This window comes from Vanellus vanellus (genome assembly GCF_965231255.1).
Source record: "Vanellus vanellus genome assembly, chromosome: 14".
In the NCBI taxonomy this organism is placed as follows: Eukaryota; Metazoa; Chordata; class Aves; order Charadriiformes; family Charadriidae; genus Vanellus; species Vanellus vanellus.
In genome coordinates, this window is record NC_138919.1 from 714,862 (window position 1) to 736,181 (window position 21,320).

General features: G+C 47.6%; 1 long non-coding RNA gene across 1 annotated transcript; it reads right to left on the minus strand.

The window, feature by feature from the left end:
- Positions 1–393: 393 nt before the first annotated feature.
- LOC309677477 lies at positions 394–20,959 on the minus strand. The gene is made up of 4 exons (XR_014269680.1): positions 20,774–20,959; positions 19,755–20,612; positions 960–1,010; positions 394–480 (listed from the first exon to the last, which is right to left on the minus strand). It is a non-coding gene; the product is annotated as an uncharacterized lncRNA (long non-coding RNA).
- Positions 20,960–21,320: the final 361 nt, after the last annotated feature.

Here is a 21,320-nt window from a genome sequence, read left to right on the forward strand (position 1 = left end):
CGCTGATGTGCTCGAAGAGGCCGGCCAGGCCAGACCGTTTGGTGTTTCTTGAGATGCCGCTTTCTCTTTTTAGGCATTGCCTTTTCTCTCAGTGCTGCGTGGTGCTAACCACGGCCACCGGCTGGGTGGGAAGCTACGGCTGCTGAGAGGAGCAGGGAAGGGCTTGCTGTGTCTGTCTTCAGCCAGTGAACGTCTGGTTAGATGAAGACTGCAGCTGTACAAACACGATGGGATGTTTATTCTCAAGAAACAGCAAAACGTACCTGACCTGGCCCCAACACAGGGAAAGCTTTTTCCCTTAGCCACAACAGAACTGCAACGTCAAGTGTTCCTTCTCCCCTCACCCAGGTAGGCCCCTAAAGATGCCCCGATCCCACCCCACCCCACCAAACCCCTTGGTTCACTCCAGGTCTCCTCTGGGAAGGCTGCGATGCCACTAGTTCTGCAAGCTGCCACCACACGCCGTGGAAGCTGGAGCTGCTGGGGAACAGAAAGGAAAAGGGAATGAGGCTCGGCTGAAGATCCCGGGAGTGGGATGTAGACAGAGACTCTGGGAGGAGGAGGAGCAGCAGGAGTAAGCACTGGATGGGCCGTGCCCTGGTAGGAAGGCAAGCGTCTAATCAGGGTCAGCTTCCCTTCAAGGCAGATGACAATCATGGTGGCAAAGACCATTTCTCCATTGTTGGTTCAAGTGGCTCTGTAAAGCCCCGAGACCGACAAGAGGCAAGCAACGAGACTCCAAGCTCCCAGGACTTGTGGTGCAATACAAAGCACAACCTGAGGTTCAGACCATCAGCCCGGGCCTCGTGCTCTGCGGTTTCTTGATCCATGGACATGGTAGACAGACAGGACAGCCGCATGTACCGTCTGCAGATGGGTGTCACAAGCTGTGGCCACCTCATCCCTTTAGGCTGATGGAGCTGTATAAAACGGGCAGTGAGTGATGGGGGGACACTTACCAGCTACTGCTCTAAGCAGTGTCAGTCTCAGGCTGAACGGCTGTTTCAGGCCTGCAAGAAAAGAAGAAAACCAAAACAGGCAGGTGGTCAGTGGGGGATGACAACTGCATCTTGAAGCAAGAGGAGAAACTAAACAGTGGTGTCACCTTTGGAGGGAAGGACACGTTCACCGGGGTAGAGCAGCGATCCTCAGCCCAGAGCTTGCAGGTGGGACCTGCTCATGGGCTGAGGATGCAGCAGTTCCAGCCAAGGTCATTGCGGAGAGCAGAGCAGCTTTTGGTCAGCCCAGTTGCAGAGCTCTTTGCACACTTACGGCTCCAGCTCAAACACTCATCTTCTTTGTGCTGGTGCAAAGCCCAAATGACTTCAGTGCCCCAAGTTGGGCTTTACACTAGAATGAGCTGTGACAGAGTACAGATGAGCAGCCGCAGCAGATCAGGTTGTCAGAGGCCCTTCTGGCATGCAGGGGCCCGGTGCCCACTCTTGAGGAGCATCCCAGCTATGAAAAGCTGAGACTGTTTGGCAAGGGAGCGCTTGAACTGCTTGAACAGTTTGCATCTACTTCAAAGGGGATCAAAACATGCACGTAACCACTGACACCGGGAAGCACAAGAAGTTCTTGCTTTCAGCTACATGCAATCCTGACAGAAAAGGGCATCGTCTTCCCTGCCCACCAGCTCCTGGGAGATGGACCCTCTGAATCTACTTCCCTTCCCTCCTATTTGCTCACGGCAAAAGGGGAAGCTGCCTGAACATCCGCCTGGTCCTGGACACCAGCTGAGCATCTCCACATGGAGTGGCCAGAACCGGGCCCGCTCTATCATTTGAGACCCAGCCTGGTGACCAGGATATGGCTTTGGGGCAGCAGGTCCCACCAAGCCACCCTCCCCCTGACGTGGTGGACATTGGCTGACAAAATTAACCAGGGTCCCACACCTCCGAGGCGTGAGCATGCCTCCTCCTCCCCGCTCCCCATCTTCCTCTGAACTGACTCCGCACCAGCGCAGCTGCTGAGCAAAGGGCTTTAATTATAACCCGGCAGGTGCTTTGCATGTCTGAGGAAGGTTGTTTCAGCTGTCAACATAACCCGATGCTTAGGGACCCTCGGTCGACTCTGAATTGTCATGACAGAGCATTTGGCATAACCTACCTCGCAGAGCCAAAGCAAGGTTAAATTTTGTCATTACATATACACACGCCACACACACAATATATGGTCTATAAGACCTAATGTATTGTAGACAGCTAATGCATCACAAACATCCCCATAGGGGATAGCCAACAATAAGCGTGCATACGGAAACTATCTTCAACCGTCCTCAATTTCACGAAATCAGCACGAATGTTTAACGTGTGCTGAAGAAGGTGGAAACGGGCAGAGGATGTTCTGGGTAAATACAGACACACATATCTACATACGCGCATACCGTTCACCTACACACTGTACATTATGCCGGACAAAGAGCACTACCACAAGGTGCGAAACCAAGCTCCCCCAAGCCGTGGATCATAGGACCAATCTCAGCATTGACCGCTCAAACGGAAAAGAAATAAAATCCCAAGCGGGTGCATTTTAATGGCTGAACGATGCAAAAGGAGAGCCAGCTGTCTGGCAGTAGGAGCCCCCGCTAAGCTTCCATAGGTGCCATTTCTCCCTTTGCTGTCACTTAGGTCACGGTAAACTTTGGAGCTGGACTGAGCACGCTGTAAGATGGCTTTTCAGCTCCAGTCCCTTGGCATTTGAGGTCTCTGAGCCTGCAGCGAAGGGGCTCAGCAACAGAACGAAAACCTCTCCTCTTTGCCTCAAAGGTGTAGCCCCCAGCGTCCCTGCACGGCGACTGAGGACAGCTCAGACAACGCAAGAACAACCTGCGGTGTTGCCTCCAGGGTCTTACTTGGCACGGCTGCTGCAGCCCATCAGGATGCCAGCGAGGCTCCCGGCTCCATCGAGGGCTCAGCTGCCACCCAGAGACAACGCACTGGGAAAGGCCTCTCCGTTTCCACGGGCGTTCCCAAGACAAGACACTGTCCCATCCCCCAGACACTCACATACACCAGGTGAACAATGGAAGCCAAGCAGGGCCTTTGCTGACGTGTCAGCTAATTCGGGCCACTCGTGAGACACTCTCTTCACTAGCCCATGCCAAGGAAGAAAAGGATGCCACTTCTTCCTCAGCTCTTCTCCTCCCACGTGGCCAGAGCTCCTGCCCCATGTTAACAGGGGAAAGTAGCCCAGAACCATCTTGTGTTCCTCCACATTCCCCATCTTCCCATCTTCACCCATCCCCAGCCCACTCCTGCCCAAACGCCACCATGAGGAGCTGCCAACAGTTGTCCTCTCACCCCAACCCAGTAAGGACACGGCTGAGCTTAGCAGCAACAGAGTCCAGAAGAGCAGGAAAAGAAAGGAAGAAGGAGGCAAGGAGAGCTACAGCCAAAACAAGATGCCCATGGAGAACTGTCTTTACCGGTAACCCTCACGGTATCTCCTGGAAGCAGTCGGGCGCTGTCTTCTTCTCGCATACAGATCTGTGTCTACCGTCTCCTGAACCGCTTGCTCTGGAAGCAGGACAAAGAAAGATACAGCTCTGTGGATAAGCTCCTTGCGGTTGTCAGCAAGCCCTGCAGGAGACTGCCTGGTAATAGCTGCTGGTGGGGGCTGAGCACCATGGGAGGTTAGGAATGGCACTCCCCAGTGCTGGATCTCGTATAACGATCCAGAAAACCTGTACTGCAGCCCTCTTCCTTTCCTCAGTTGAAAATGCCTTTATCCTCTCAAGCTTGATAAAACTTTTTAAACGTGGTGCCTGTTTTGGGTGGCGTGTTTGGAAACCCGGCACACTGATGTCCTGAAGATCACAACTGCTGCACAGTGCAGGAGACCATCGCTTCCGCATTCTCAGGAGGGACCTCTCAAGCTGGGGTCACACCTGGCCCCACACAACCAGTACAAGGCAGTCACTGGCTTCCAGCACAAACGCAGCCCCTGTGTCCACACAGAAGCCATGGTCTCCAAATGACTTCATGGACATCCTTCTGGCCTCCGTGTTGGCCAACAAGGCTGGCCTTACACCATATGAAGGCAGCGCATCCTCTTTCACTACCTGAAGCCGCCCGTCCTGCTTTCCTACATCACCTGCTGCATTTCTCACATGCCTTCTGAGACAGCTCAGAAGAGCGCAAAACCGAACGGCCAAACCAAAAATCACTCCCCGTTTGGAGGACCACCCTCAGCTCGTTGCTGTTCAGTCTCTTCCTCGCCAGCTGGTGCAGCTGAAAGCCTGGCCTCATGCTTTTTGTGTCGCACGGTCCATTGTGAACCGGTATACATACTTATTATGTTAAATATGTGTGTGCATTTAGCATAATAAGGAGGTATATAAATAAGCTGTGGTTTCCAAACATAAATCTGCAGGGACTGCAGAATGAGGAAGTGGGTAAAGCAGCTTTACCTGCGAGTGATAAAACAGAGGAAAAAATTAAAAACAGGAAAGTTAGGAGGGCTTCCTTCCCTTCCACGCACACAATACTAAACGGCTGTAGGGCTGGGCAAATCAAATTTTGGCAAATAAGATTTCTTGTAAAACAAAGCATGGATTTAATTATTTCTTCTTTTTTTTTTTTTTTCTTTGGCCAAAAAATGCTTGTTACGATTGTGGATAGAAGTAGTTAAAGTTTCCAAAATCTGCCACCAAGGATAATCGCCAGTGACATTTTGTGGAGGGCAGTTTTGAAACCCACTGACTGCGGAAGGTCTGGGATGGGCACGGACCCCCTCCACTCCCGTCCCAGCAAACCCTCGTCTATTTAACCAGCTCTGTCCACTAACGACTCAACTTCTGGGCTCATCGCCTTCATGCGAAGGAAGGGCCAGTTCATAAGGAGAGAATATAAAATTTGATTTTGAAGTCAATGACATGTTTGCAAGTCTGGGGGAGAGGGAAAAGCCTAGGGAAGGGTTTTGGCGCCGCGCTGCCCGGTCATGCGGAGTGGGGCGCCAGGGCACCACCGAGTCAGAGCCCGTGGAACGGGCTGGCCTGGAGGGGACGGACGGGGGAAAGGGAAGGCAAGACTGAGAGCGTCCAGATCCTCGCTCCCATCTGCTGCCGTAGGAGTCCCTGGTGGTAGTGGGTCAGGGTGAGGACCACAGTCTTTTTCTTTTGTGTGTGACCTGAGGCACGGCCAGAGCATCCTCCAGAGCATGCCAGCCGCAGAGCCACACTTCCCCAGGGTTACCTGCTAGGCCAGTGGGAACGTCTTCTGCTTACCAACCCCATTTTCAGGGCTCTGCAGGCACAGCCACGCTGTTCAGGAGAACGGCCTCTGGGCATATACCCCCACGAAACCAATGCCTGAGGACAGTTGGCTTGACTGCCCTGCAGGTTTGCTGTCCTTCAAAAACTAGCGGCAGGGAAATGCCCGCTTGCCTGGAAGATGTGCTCCCAGCCGGACTCTGGGTACTAACTAAGAAGGAACCCGAATATTTGGCTGAACATACACTTATTGATGCACGAGATGGCAAAGCCAGGAGTGTTTTCCCCACCACTGCTGGGTGAAATGGCAAGTGCCTGCACAGGAAAAGGAGATTTCTCTAGCCATAATCTCACAGTTTGGCCCAACTCACCAATCTCTTCCACAATATTCTCAGTGCTTCCAGGAGGAGTGGTTTTCTCCTGTTCAGAAACAAAACAAAACAAACAAACAAAAAGAATAACAACCTCAGGTGGGTGCCTCCCCTTGACCTGCCCTTTTGCTCTGCGAGAGGGATAGGAAGCACCGGGGCTTTCCTGGTCGCCGCTGTGATTAACACCATGAACAGCATGGGGATAGAGCTGCTGCCCTCCTGCTCTCAGCACCAGCACCTGCCGTCTTCAGCCACTCCGCCCAGCAAAGCGGTGTCCATCCCATCCAGTGCAAGTCCTTCAGTTACGCTGCTATGCAACCAGCTCAAGAGCTAAGTCCTTCTCCTTGTTTGTTTTTTTTTTTTTTCTTTTCTTAAAAAAAGCAACATCCAGATAACTGCAAATCGGCACTGTTTGCTCCAGAGTTTAGGAAACAGAACAAGAACAGCCATTGTTCATCCTTCTGAAAAGCACCACTAACATGACTGACATGCACACAGAGAAACGACGAAGAACAAACCTGCCCCCGAACCTGCAAACACGTACTTAAAGTTATAATGAGTCGTATGTTTAGAGTAAGAAAATATTAGAGATTTGTGTATGCAAAAGGTTTAGACCCTAATGAGACACAGCCATTGGCACTGCAAACCCAGTTAAACCCGTGATGTCCCCCCGTGGCTGCATCCATCAGAGCTGCCCGCAGACACGTTCAGGTCTTCAGGAGCTGGATCACACCCTCCTGCACCGAAAGAATGGATGCGGGAATACACTCATTAGCGCCTGTCATGCCAGCTGAGGCTTTCCAAACTCCAGCTGAATGACGAACGCAAATACCTCCATACATCAGATGGCATTTTCTCATCTATTCAACTCAGCAACCAGACAGTCTCTAGAAAAAGATGAATTAGGAAAGGAAATGGGCTGAAACGATGTTGTAAATTGCTGTAGGGGTTCACAGAGTTACCCAGTGGGAACACTGACTACGTTGATCCCACAGGTGCTGGAATGTTTGGTGCTTTGCTATTTGGGATAAGAAAGGAAATCATAGGACAGAGTCCATGGAGTGGCATCTGATTTTAAATATTAAGAAAAATTAAAATGTAGAGAGAAGAAAAAATATTAAATTGAAGCTTTTTAAAAAAAAATCAGAATAAAGAACCCTTGGTTTTTTTACAGTCATGAGGAGAAAATAACAAAACTCTGATTTAATATAAGCGCAAGTTATCACATCTATGATTTGGTCCTGCGCACCCCTCAAGCACATGCTGCCGTTATCTTTTGTGCCCTCTGCTGTCGGTAGCTTCTCACTGTGACTCCTCTCCCATGAGTTTGCCGTATCCACTCTCCTTTCCCTGCTCACCACAGGACCCAGCTCAGAAAGACTCACACCCTGGGCAGAAAGAAGCTGAAAGCAGTGCAGAAATCTTATTTTAATGCATCACAAAATCTCTTCTGAGCTCTCCACCATGTCCTGCATCTTCTCTAAACCATCCTGCTTATGCTGTAAACTTGCAAATGAGTATGACTTAAGGAGGAGAGCTGTGTCGGAGCGAGAGGTTGGGAGTCAGTTTGCAGGTCTGCTGGTCGAAGCCAGCCAAAGCCCTTTGTCCTGGGGTCCGTCAACAAAACTATGCACCAGAGCTCTGAACCAGAAACCAGGGACACAAGTGACTTCTGAGCTCTCATGCTAGTATTTCATGGTAAGGTTGTTTTCGATTGTTTTCCTAGCCTATGGATCATACTGGATGAGCTGCAAGTCCAGCTGCCTGGGTGCTGATGCTGCTAACAGCTGGTTTGCATTCCGGGTCAGCTCGTAGATGTGGTTTTTCTGCATGCGGGCACCCTTTGGGGTCACTCCTCATATGCCAAAGAAATGAATCTCTTTGAACCCAAAGCAGCTCCTGTTAATCTGTTTCTTTTGTCTCCAAGCACAGCTGTTGGCTTACTAGGTTTCCTTGTATGTGAGCTGGTGCAAGGATTCGTGTTTCTTACTCGAATGGCAAACCCGAGCAGCTGAGCAGGACCTGACCTTTGAGCTTAGAAAACTCCTGTTCAACATGCAGACCTCCCTGAAGGCTGGACTCGCTGCAGACCTGCTACGTGGGCTCTTTGCTGAGCACTGCCTGCCCTCCAGAGGTGTTTTTGAACTTTGTCACCCATCCAAGGGCTTTAAACAACCCAAAGGGACCATCAGAGCCACCCAGTGGAAAGGTTAGCTCCTCTGGGCTTCACTACTGCCCTCCAGCACCCGAAACCTGATGTTCTTCCAGAAGGTTAGCGCTGGAAGGGAGAAGTGGAGCAACCAAAGTGGCAGCTGGAAGTGAGAGGGAACAACCAAACAAAGGAATGGAAAAATACAGAACAGATGGGAAAAACATATCCAATTAGCTCCCCAGACCGCACTTTCAGAAGCCTTCCTTCTGGCAAAGGTGCGCTGTGACATTAACTTGACCTCTCGGCTTTAAAGATTGCCAACAGCTCCTGCTCTCGGTTGGGATATCTGAACAGGTCATACTGGCACGGTCCTCCATTCCTGCGGGGGCCTGACCGTAACTCAATACTGTCCTGGTCAGGCAGTCCATATACTGCAGCAACCCGCCTTCGGGAGCAGGAGCCCAAGACCCCTGGCTCCCGCTTGGAGGCCGTGCACCTCATGAAGGCCATTTGGAGAGGACAAGTGGCAGCAGCACGCAAGGGCGACGCTGGGACAAAGACAGGCTTCAAACAACAGACAGGTTTTCCAAGGTTTTTTTTTTTTTTTTTCCAAACAAGAGCTGTGGGTTTTCTGGGAACACCATTCAGCGGGAAAGACCACTGCTTGAGACTACAAGTTGAACGAGAGCAGTCAGGAAGAGTGGAGCAGAGGGGTTGACACGCTGGTGGCACTGAACTCAAAACAGCCCCACATGCAAACAGTTTACAGGAGAACTTACAGCAGTATCTGCTGCCAGGCAAGTATACACAGGATTAACACGTCCCTTGCACTCGGTTGGCTATAACAACCCAGGTGTTATGTAGCTATAGTTACCCCAGCTCTCGCTAACATGTGCTTCCTAAATCCAAAAGGGCGTCTGCCAGGAACTGGCACCCATGGATGGGCCACCGCCACCGGATACAGCCAAGTGCAAGTGGTGGTTTCGCTCCATCCTTCCTCAGACTTACTACATCTTAAAGCTCTACTGGGCAGCTCAGCCAAGGCATACCCAAAAGTGACTTGGAACACCTTGAGAGTGATTTAAGCTAACACCCACATCTCCACACTTGTAGTGGGCTACATGCATCCTCATGACAACTCCTGCATCTCTGCTGCAGAATTTTATTAAAACCTACAGAATCTTTCAGCAGATTTTTGTGATTTCCCTCAATGAATTTCTTCCTGGTCACTTCTCACTGTTCCCCTGTCACCACTCTGGGCTTGCACTGCTCTCTTCATCCTGTCACCACTCTGGGCTTGCACTGCTCTCTTCATCCTGTCACCACTCTGGGCTTGCACTGCTCTCTTCATCCTGTCACCACTCTGGGCTTGCACTGCTCTCTTCATCCTGTCACCACTCTGGGCTTGCACTGCTCTCTTCATCCTGCAAGTTCTCTGGACTTGCACTGCTCTCTTCATCCTGCAAGTTCTCTGGACTTGCACTGCTCTCTTCATCCTGCAAGTTCTCTGGACTTAATAGCTCCGTCCAAGCTATCCTATACAGAGACGGCCTTCAACCCTCTTTGTTCAGCCTGGAGAAGTTCAATTAGCTACTCTTGACCTCCTCCTTCCATCCCTGTTGTCCCACGACTCCTCAAATTCATTTTATGACTCCTCTCTTCCATCCCTGATGGAACCAGTATTGATAGTCCCACAAGTTCATTAACTCTGGTCCATAGACTTTGGTCCTACCTGGCTTGCTGTCCCAAAATACCTCTCCTTTCATTCTTCCTCAGGCACACGCTTGTTCACATTTCATAGTCATCTGCTTTTCCAGTTTTAACACCCAATTCTATTCCTCACAGTCCTCTAGCCCTCTCTATACTCGCATTGCCATCAATTCTTTTCTTCCAGTTCCTGCTGTGCCAGCAATCACCTTCTCTACTCTTGAATTGCTTCTCATCTGTTCTGAGCTAAATCAAGAGAGTCTTTTGATTACCTATTACCTTTACATTAATGTTTTATCTTGGTGTCACTGCCAAGGCATCATCTCTCGGATGCCTACATGTCGAACTTGGTGTGCCATAGGCATACTCTGCATTTTCTTAGGAAGAACTTGTGCCATTTACTTTCTGTCCTAGTCACCACAGACTCCTTCTACAACCTCAGTGTATTATTTGGCAACTCTCATCTTTGCGCACAAGGTTTCATTAAGTCCCAGTCATTCACCTTCCTCATCTGATCTTTGAAGAGCTAAAAGGCGTAGATCAGCCTTTATTCTTTCTCCTCTTGCAGCCCCATACTGCCCTTTCCTTAAGACTCTCTTATGTATGGGAAAATTGGCTTCCTTTTCAGAAGGCAGGCTAAGGTTGTGTCTCCCAGGAGCACAGTGTACTCCCCAACCTACCTCCCATGCATTCAAAGCCATTGTAGACCACCCATGAGCACGCTGCATGCATGGGGTCCTGGTGGACAGCAGGATGACCATGAGCCAGCACTGTGCCCTTGTGGCCAAGAAGGCCAATGGCATCCTGGGCTGTATTAGAAGGGGGGTGGTTAGTAGATCGAGAGAGGTCCTCCTTCCCCTCTACTCTGCCCTGGTGAGACCGCATCTGGAATATTGTGTCCAGTTCTGGGCCCCTCAGTTCAAGAAGGACAGAGAGCTGCTGGAGAGAGTCCAGCGTAGGGCAACTAAGATGATTAAGGGAGTGGAGCATCTCCCTTATGAGGAAAGACTGAGGGAGCTGGGTCTCTTTAGTTCGGAGAAGAGGAGACTGAGGGGTGATCTTATTAGCGTTTATAAATATATAAAGGGGGAATGTCATGAGGATGGAGCCAGGCTCTTCTCAGTAGCAACCAATGATAGGACAAGGGGTAATGGATTCAAGCTGGAACACAAGAGGTTCCACTTAAATTTGAGAAGAAACTTCTTCTCAGTGAGGGTGACAGAGCACTGGCACAGGCTGCCCAGGGAGGTTGTGGAGTCTCCTTCTCTGGAGACATTCAAGACTCGCCTGGACGCCTTCCTGTGCAACCTCATCTAGGTGTTCCTGCTCCAGCAGGGGGATTGGACTAGATGATCTTTTGAGGTCCCTTCCAATCCCTAGCATACTGTGATACTGTGATATGCTTGCGAGTGACCAAATGGCCCTTCAGTGTTTATCTGAAAAGAGAACGTGCTATTCTCTTTGTGAACCTGATCTTGAGGGCTGCCTCCGAGCACTCTGCAAAATGAAGCCTACAATAAGACCAATCCAAGCTGAAGTGAAGAAGTGTGGAACAGAACCCAGAACTGCTAAGCCCTGATGACAATACTGTCCTTCTACTTACCAAAGACCAGGAATCTAAAAAGACCTCTATATTAAATATCATTAACTTAACATCAGCTCCCAAATCCCGAAAGGTCAGTCCCACCTCATTGGTCTCAAGAAAGTGGTGTCTTTCGTTCACTGGAAGAAGGAAGTCATTATCATGTCTAGGACATTACCTTGAGGCTTATAATGGTTCCTCAAAGGGTTTAACCCAGCTTGGCTCCACATCCTGCTGTAGGCCTGTGTGCTCTTTCAGAGCACCTCTGTCATGCACCAGCATTTTTCACAAAGCCCTTCAGCTGTCTCAGACCTGAAGACAGATATATGATCAGCGGTAAATCTGTCACTCTAAGTGCTGGCATCATTGCTCGTTACTGAGATTTGGATAGCAAGCAACCTTGCTGGATTCCCTTCTGGTGGTCAGAAGATCTTGAAAACTGTTTTGTCAGAAGGAAGGCAAGATGAAACAAATGGCTCTCTCGTTTTATCTGTGAGTTCACCTTCTATGTTTGCAAGGGAAACTCTTCCCTTTTGGGCAGGACTCCAAAGGCTAAAGATTCAGCACACCTGCCATGTCCTGCCTCCATCCAGCTGATGAAACAGTCAACTTTTCAACTATCCCAGTTTCGAAGGGAACACTGAAAAGTCTTTTGCAGTCCAAATCCAAGATGTGACATACACAAGGTAACATTTTTTTTTTGTTTCATGTTTTTTTTTTTTTTTTTTAAACTAAGGACATACAGGACAATTAGCTGTCCTTTTCGTTTCAGGGATTCAGGGAAAAAAGCGTTTAAGAAACTGTCATGGCCCCAACTTCTATGAATGCATTTAATCCCTTCGAAAGCAATTAATACATTTTGTTTCCAAGTCATTCTTTGGCAGAAATTCACAGTTAAACTATGTGCTTTGTGAGTACTGCTCTGCTTTAAATCTGATGCTTGGCAATTTTGTTGGCTAACCCACATTTTTGCAGGGAGAGTGAGCCCGGGCACAGTCATTCCCATCTCACCTTCTCTGTCCTTCAGGTTTTACAGACTTTCCCATATTGTCTTCATCTGACTTTCCCCAAGACACATTTGAAATTTAGATTCATGCTTTCCAAAACTAAATTGAATTTGGTGTTTGCTTAAAAGCACAAAGATCAACAGCGTCGGAGAGCAAAATCCTATGCGTGTCTACAAAAGAGGCACGGCATGGACAGCAACACTCCACAGCTTGTGCCAAGACTCTGGCAGGTACCAATGGAGATAAAACCACGTGCTGACTAACAACTGGACTGGATAAAAAAAGATGTCACAGAAGCCACCGGAAAATCAGATGCAAGAGTGTTCAATCATCACCGAGAAGCTGATATTTAAGGCATCTGCTTGAAGGCTACCTACCGTCTACATACAATTTCCTGAAATATTCAGGCACTGCCTAAGCGTGTTTTCAGGCATGATTGGCTGTGACAAAGATTTCTTCAGAACTAGGGGTCCGCCTGAACAGCCAGAGGCAAATGAGTAAGTAGAGCTTACTGACGTTCATCAGGGTCATTTCAGCTAACATACTCTGGATAGCCACTGTAGAAAGCTTAGTGATAAAGAGGAGTTCACGAAGCTGCAATAGTTCATCACATTATGATAACATAAATACGTGTTCACATACAAAGAAGAAACGATGAAACTCCAGTATTTCCCACTGTAATCAGTGACAAGGACATTATCTCTTGTAACTCTTTCCCCCAGGAGGTTTCTCTTTGTACTACTGTCAGTTTACAGCAAAAACTCAACGTAAGACATTGAAGATCAACTACTCAACTGCCTTTAAGCCGCAGAATAATCACAAGAACTACCCTGACCAGGGTATTTTGTTTCAATGCTAATGTATGCATTTGTTAATCTCTTTGTTAATTTGTTTAACTGGGATCAAATGGGATGAATTCTTTCCAGAACATGAGTCTGTCCCCAAGATCCTGAACTTAATGGGAAGACTCCAACTCCTTTATCAGCCTGTGGGTCATACCAATGATGCAGATATATTGGGTATTTTTGCCCCTTTCATGAGGGCCTGTAGAGCCTAGGAAACAAGCAAAACAAATTCTAAAATGGTGACCTGCCAATTGTGGAGCAATCTAAAAATCCATCGATTTAAAATAATTGCTAAGGAAAATGCTGCGCTAACTAGCACGAGCGGAGCACCGTTCCAATAGAGCCGCATCACCTCTTTCCACTACCAGCTCAGATCTTTCTAAACCACATTATGCTGTGCCATAAAGAGGGACAGGACTTACAGCCCAGCTTGGGGAACCCAGCTAAACGGAGGTGGCAATGCAACAAATGAGTCAGCCGCCCAACATGCCCGTTTCTCTCCCTTGACTACAGACGGAGCCACAGCTAATTATCTCAGGGTTTAGACATCTAACTTTTAGGTGCCTAACTTTGGGCACAGGAATTCTCCTCACACATATGTCTCGAGTTAGACAAGCTAAAAGTTTAGGCTCGACCTCGTAAAAGCACTCACAGGCATGGATGGCACTTTTGAAGATTTTCATCCCTGAGCTCCAAGCGCGCGCTCCCAACTCTTCTCTCTTTCAGTGGCAACGTCATGGCTCATCGGAGTGGTGCAGGCTGGGGGCAAGCTCATGGAAGGGAGGTGGTGGATGGTTAATCACACCATTAATTGAGGTTACTTTAGGCATTCTATTTTTGCTACTACCTTCAATGCTCCAAATCACACCTCTCTCCCAGGGCACCTAAGTTAAATGTCTACAGTTAGATAGTGTGAATACCCCTGAGGTCACTTCTGCTCACCTTAAGAGGTTGGCACGGATACAGCTCCAGATCTGGTAACACTTTGAGCAGAGTACAGAGAACATAGTGATCAAAAATTCCTCTCAGTTAAACAGATTCCCATTTATCAAAGGCTGGGACACCACTGCTGTAGAGCAGAGCTTGGAGGACAAACTGCTATGCTGACATGAGAACCAGTGAGGCAGCACTGGTAGCCATGGCTAGCTGTGAGGATGAAACCATGCTGACTCTGCTGGTATTAAGAGGTCACTTGCTTGTTTAGAGTAATTTTCTTCTGCTGCCCTTATCTTGACTGCACCTTTTGGAGGTCTGTAAAGCCCACTGCAAACAAAGTGGTGTTTAACAACCAGAGCCAAAGACAGAAGCACAGAGGGATCCCCAGATTTGACATGGCAGATACGACACAGATGCTATGACTTTCCTAACCACAGCCGTGGAAGAGTAAACAGGTAGTGACAATGGCTGCAATAAGCAGGTGGTAAAACATTAGACTAAAGCTTGGCACCAGCTCAGCTGCCGATGTGGTGCCTGCTCTCACCAACACTGCCTAATTCAGACAGCCGGGGAAGGAAACATAGGAAGCTGGCAAGACTCTTCCAATGAACTCTTATTCATTAGTTTCCCCCAAAATAACATCAACACCTTCTACTCTTCTCCCCAAAGAATTCAGTATCTTCCTGAATTGATATACCCCCTCTCTCTTTCTTCATTTTGACTCATCCAGCTCTATGAGCAAGAGCCACATGATTAAAAATGCCTCATCATAAAGCACGATGGTGATACCAAACGGGTAACATATGCAATACAGACAGATTATGAATAACCCAAAAGCTCAAATTTATTTGCAGAATGTCCTCAAATAAACAAAATCCAGGGGCAGAGCTCTTGGAAACATTGAGCCTGGACAGTCTTTTGAGAGCAAAGGTCCACAGAGGACTGTAAATATCCATACTTTGCCATTCTAATGTTCCTACTAATTTGTCACCTTAGACCCTTCCTTTTGCCTCCTTTAATCTGAATCTTACATCCACTACCGAAACGGGAAATCAGTTCAACAAGCCTAAAAATGGGAACGTGTACAGGAGCAACAATATTGACTCACTTATTCTCTGAATATTCTTCTACCAACTCCTGGACAGCAAGTCCACAAAAGACTCCTATGTGACATCTAACAAAGCACAAATGATTAAACACGTGTTCTTCCCCTCTCGGCCCTCTTCAGTCTGTATCAGTCCTCCTCTCCCAATGTATGGGGTGGATCCACACACACATCTGCATTGCTGAGTGCTGGCTCGCATTACAAACTGCTGGGACGTGCTGGATTCTTACAGAGCTTGTGGATCACATGAAGGTTATGCCACAATTAACTGTTCAGCCAACTTGGAAGTTAAATCTTGCAAGTGAAAAAATCCTAATCTCCTAGACTACAAATATAGCTGTTACTTGACTGTCATCAGCTGCTGAAGTAAGGAAAGTGATTCACGAAGGAAATTCTGTACCTGTAAATAAATACTTGTTACTGACGATAGGCTTGAAACCTACTGAACCTCTGACCATCTTGCGGGAACATCCTAGGCTTCCTTACCAGCAAGGAAAAGCGGGGCAGAACTGTCTGCTCACATTAAAAGAAAAACTTAAGTTCACCATGTTCCAATGTGCTGCTTGGAATACACCTGATTAAAAGTCAGGGCTGAAGCACAAAAGCGAAACTTCAGTTTTCAGATACACACCCTGATATCTGCCTAAATGACCTCTCTGGGGTTACAGTGTGTGCTAGAGAGTAAAGAGATTGGGAAACGCCTAGATGCAATACAGAGATGGAGGACCTGGATAGAAGCAGAGACTTCAAAAGAAACAGCATTTTGTTTTTCCTGCACAAATGCTCCAATTTTACTGCGTTAGAGGACATCCAAGTACCTAGGTAGAGATATTAAAAACCTGACTGGATATAGTCCTGGGCAATCTGCTCTAGCTGACCGTGCCTTGAGCAGAGGGGCTGGACTAGCCCATCTCCAGACATCCCTTCCCAACCTCATCCACTCTGTGGTTCCACAAGGGACTATACCAGGGACACCCTGAAACAGTAATGTGGCAGACAGCTTAACTTTTCTGAGAACAAATGATATAGGTGGGGAAAAAAAAAAATAAAGCAGAGAAGCCTTCGGGCACATAAGCTCCACAGGTATAACGACAGATATCCCCTCTGCCTACAAACCTCCACGCTTGAAAAACGACAGCTGCAACACAGACCTAAAAAGCAGCATGATGGCAGGTCTTGAGAGGATTACAGAAACACGCCCTAACAGTATTATCTTAGGTAACATCATTTAAGGTGTTTATCACTGCAGCATGAGATGCACAAAGACATTTAATCATACAACTGAGTTAGCCATCTTCATTGTTTTCAGGACCTGTGATGGGCTGAATCAGCTGAGGGACCAGAGAAGTAGAGCCTTAAATAAAACCTCCCCAAATCCACCAGGAATGCACTACCGCAAGCTTGCCGCTCCTGCCAGATCTGGCGGAACGAGGAGGCCCAGTACTACGCCACAGAAGCCAACCTTGTGTGGATGAACAACAACTACTCTTCCTTGCAGCTGCGCCTATTCCTGCCATGCCCGCGTGAATCACAGCCGTATTAACGCTGAACGTGTCATCACAAGAGTTTCCACGGGTACGACTCAAAGATATTCAGGTTAAGGAGCACTGGAGATTACTGACTATGGGAAGCACTTGTAGCATAAGCACTGGTTTTGCTGAACCTCCTGACTTGTGTCAACCACGGGCCCGTCAGGGTCGGGCAAGTTACCATGAATTTACCCAGCGGGTACCTCACACAGCCACTGATGACAGACATCTCCAACACACTCCTGAACTCAAATTCTTGCTGTCACGGGGCACGCACCAGTATTCAGCCAAGCACCTTTGGAATCCACTCTCAACTCGCCATCAGCTGGGTCTTCACGCTGGCTTTTCCCCCACCGCGTGGTTCAAAGCTGAAAACACTGTGGGTTTTCTAAATCCATGGCTGTGTTAAAGACTTCCAACTTCTGCCTTGTCCTAACAGGCACACGTGCTCTGCCACCCGTGGTACGTATGCAGACTGGCTGGCAAAATCTATTTTTCCAGCGTGTAGGAGGCCCACGCCTCTCTGCCATCTGCCACCATTCATTTTTCGTTGCTTCTGAAAACAACCTGAAAATAACCCTGCTGTGATCAAGTTTAATGAAGCAGGAAACCCTCCGAGTACATTTTTCCCAAATAATCTGCTCACTGCTCTATCCCACCTACTGCCTTTACCCATTCTTACCCTCCTGCACTTCTGAATCCATTCATTTGCTCCTGTTTTGGCTGTAACAAGTGGACTGCTCAGTTTCCATGAGAACCGAGAGTTGGTGGGAAATGAGGGGAAATCTAGAAATTATTTTTAGATCACTTAATGATTTAACGTGTAGCAACAAACAGAAATTCATAAGAAAATACGGATTCTACCCTACTAGGCAAGGGCTTAGATGAGTGCAATGAATGACAAAAAGACCCCGCCCTAGCTCCTTCTGAACATCTGTTTGCAAGACAAAAGAGCTTCCTCCAGTAGAAAATGGGATAATTGAAGGTGTCTACATTGACAGCTGACTACCTATGGCCAAAGTCCATTTAATAAGTCCAAAGCTCCCTGAGAACGCTGCAACTAGTATTGCCTCTTGCCAATACCAGTTACATTACTCTGAATTCCCACAGATACTGCTCCTGACTGTCCTTGCTCGGGGCTCCAGCTTGGTGGCGTTTTCTCTTTCTCCATCCATAACAGGTTTTTAGATCGCTCCTCTCTGCACTGTAGTGCCAGCAGAGCTGCAGGATTTTTCAGTCCTGGGCAGGAAAAGCAAACAGAGATCCTGGACGTGGCTGGTTGAGAAGACTGGCACACTTACTGAAGGCGCTTTCGCTGCAAGCCATCCTACCTCTGCTAGACAAGGCTGAGGATTTCATTTTCCAGTGATACTAACTTGGCACCTGCCAACAACCTACACTCGCTCTGAGAGACAAAATTCTCAGAAGAGGAAGAGAATGCTACCCCATCCCTGAACAAAAGCATCTGTGCCCTTCCTTGACCTGGGAGAGTTCTGAAAGCCTTTCGTACGTACCCACACGTTCTCATGCTCACAGATGGCACCTAAATTGCATCCTGAGCTGACTGCACCTCCCTCACGATGTGCAGCCAGGTAGCCACGCTCAAATACAGCTCCTGAAACTATCCCAGCCCTTCGCCTTTGCCTGAGCAATAAACAAAGTCCCCTCCAGCAGTTTTGGAACTAATGCTATTCCAAACGAAGCTGAAGTTTCCCATTTCACTTCAGTGGCTGGACAACTTATTGACAAGTGCTTTTTTAGGTTTTTTAGGTAGTGACTTCTTTCTTACTGCTCCTAAAACACAAAATGAGGAACAACAAAAGATTATTTCTGCTACTTTGCTTTTGCAGCGTTACTGTTCATTCCACACATCAAAGGAGCTCATATTAAAGTTTTCGGCTGTCCAAAGAAGGATCATCAAGTCAGTGAAAAAAGTGTACTCCCTATTTCTAAGCAAGTGAAGGTTTGCTGAAGCTAACTAGCACTATATTAAACTGTACGAAAATAGTGAACGCAGCACCTTTTCTCCCCAATATGTATTCTGCAGTCATCTTTATCCACAGTAGAAAAATAAGCTAATGCTGTTATTTTGCAACATGATCCACTTCCATAGCGAAAAATCATTGCTATTTTTTGATCTGTAATAGTTCTAATAAAATAGCACCTTCTTCAGTAAATTAAACATGCCAGTAAGTAAATAACCACTTGAATTACTCTTTCTGTCCATGTATCCTGCACAACAGTCTCACATTTTGTATATTTGCTCCTCTCCCTCCAACTGGATATACTGATTCCCCCAGATAGCTCAGGCATCTCCTGGAGACTTCAGAAGTTATAACGTCCTGGCTCACTGAAAAGGCTGTTTACAGCAGTGCCTTCATCGCTAAGAAAAGAAATCTGTCTCTCGATTCTTTGGCAGGGTGCAATTATCAACACCAAGGTCTGGCTCTCCCCTCTAAGGTGAAGGCTTCGTACTGGAGGTCCCACCTGGACCTAGAACGTGCTCAGCGACAGAGCGGGGCATTGGCACTGCAAGATACGTGTCTCAAGAATGAAGAATATAAACAGCTGCTAGCATAAAGTAACACAGCCTCGCATAGCTGCCATGGAACTCTGTCATCTCAAGGGCAAAATCTGATGTATTGCAATGAGGATAACGATAAAAATATAAAGGCATGCATCATGTTCCATCCCCTAAAAAAGGGCCTTGGCCAAGGCAAAGAGAATTTTGCAGGTTGCCAATAGCAACTTTCATGTTTACAGAGTACACTACGCATGATCATTGTGCAGAGGCGAAAAATTACATAAGTATTTCCCATGGCTGGATACCATGCGTTCACCACTGGATAGGTATCTGCAGAGCTCCCGTTCCCTACTGGGCGAGATCCTTAGATGGGCAAATTGGCAAAACGCTGCTGTATGTGGGGAAAATGGGAGATTTACAACAGCTAAAGAGCTGCACAATAATCTCTTGAGGTAAGAAATGATAGCTATTTCTATTAATAAGGAATAATTTACATATATATACACAGACATGCATAGATGCTAATGCCAACACTGACGCCTTACACACGTAACGTACATACAACTCATGTCACATAGAGCTGTCTCTGAATGATTGCTTAATGTTGAAATATAAAGTGCAAAATCGTATTAGTCTTCAAAATAGTGAGACTTCCCCCCCCTCCCCCCGCCCCGCCCCGGTCTTCCCCATCCAAGTTCACGAACTATGGATTTCAACAGGATTCACCACCTTAGCCAGCAGCTCTAAGTCTGATTGAGTCCGAAAGTCTTTATAAGCCTCATACCTGAACCCTCGTGTAGCTTGACGAATACCGAGAGCGTGCCGCCTCCTTTCCTGAATGCTCCTTAGACTCAGACTCAACATCAGCGCTTCTGTGATGGTGATGGTGGGACTTCTGATCATGGTGGCCATCCCTTTTCCTGGCTTCTGTGTCAAACAAGACGTGGGTTAGCCTGTCCAGATAGTTCTCCAGCTCTTCCTGGCTGTGCTCCAGTTGTTTGCCGACATTACTGGGGAAAAAGGAAGAGGGTGGTGGGGAGCTTTTGCTTTCCCTCTCCTTCTTGGCCTCTTCCACATGCGGGTTATGCCTCATTAGAAGAAGCACGATGATAAGCAAGACCAGGCAGAGATACACAACCCAGACTTCTTCCATCTTGGTGGTGAGATACCAGGGAGCTGGTAGTGCCTGTTGATGGACTCAAAGGGAAGAAGACAGATGGGCCAAATACAGTAGGGTGGTCAGTGCTTCCCAGCTGTCAGCGTCCACGGGAAGGACTGTTGCCAGTAATCAAAGCACTGTGGTAGCTGATGTCAAAGTTCAACTTGCTAAAGCCGTGTGGCTTACAAACCTTCCTGCAGTTCCAAATATGAAAGCAGGACCAACAGTGAGCAGCAAAAAAATTTCAAGCACAGAAAATAAAACAACTTTGTCCTTAGTGTAAAATAACTTCAGCAGAAAGATACAAGATCATCTGTCACAGCTCCATACGATCTTAAAATAGCAATATTTCTCCTCTTTTTTTTTTTTTTTTTTATTTGTTAAGGAACTGCAGGTTCAACGCTTACGAATCTTCAAATAACTTCCCTTCTGTTACAGTGGTTGAATTGTTGCCTTGCTTGAAGCGGTAAGCTTTTCTTCTTTCTAAATTCAAAGAAAAGAAAAGTTAGGATCGGGGTTTTTCACCCTAAAGGAAGATAACAGAATATTTTATCCTTCAGGGGTCATTACATGCTGATTCTGCAGTCTACCCTCAGAGATCTTAAAAAAAAAAAATTTAAGTAGCAGAAGGGAATATTAGTCACCGGAGTTACAGATTCAGTAGGTCCAATTTGTTGGCTTCCTTCTGTCTTTGCTGGTCTTGGGAGAGGGAGTCCTCGTACAAGCGGCTGCTGTCACTCAGGAGATAATTTCAGCTGAACGGTGGGGGGATCCCTTGGAGACCCTTTGTAGGCTGTTCCTCAGTGACTCTGCCCCCAATTACTCCAAGCAGTAGATGGACAGCCCAGGGACCAATAAATGTGTTTCCACTGACCAAGCCCAAGGAAAGGGATTGGAAGAACTCACCAATTAACGCCCAGCATCCAGGTTAACAGCCAAAATGTAAGCAGGGATGAGCAGCCGCCAGGACAAGGCCAGTCTGGGAGGGGGAAGGCTGGCCATCGCCTGTTCTCTCCCCCCGGAGGCAGGGTCTGTCCGGAATGGGATTGCGTTTCCTAACCTTTGCTAGGGGGATCTTTTTACAGATGAGGGTGCCAAGCCTTTTTAGGAGCAGAGATCACACCCAGATTTCTGCTGCCTCTGGGTGGAAACATTCTTGGGCTCACCCTGCCACAGAAACAACTCCAAAAT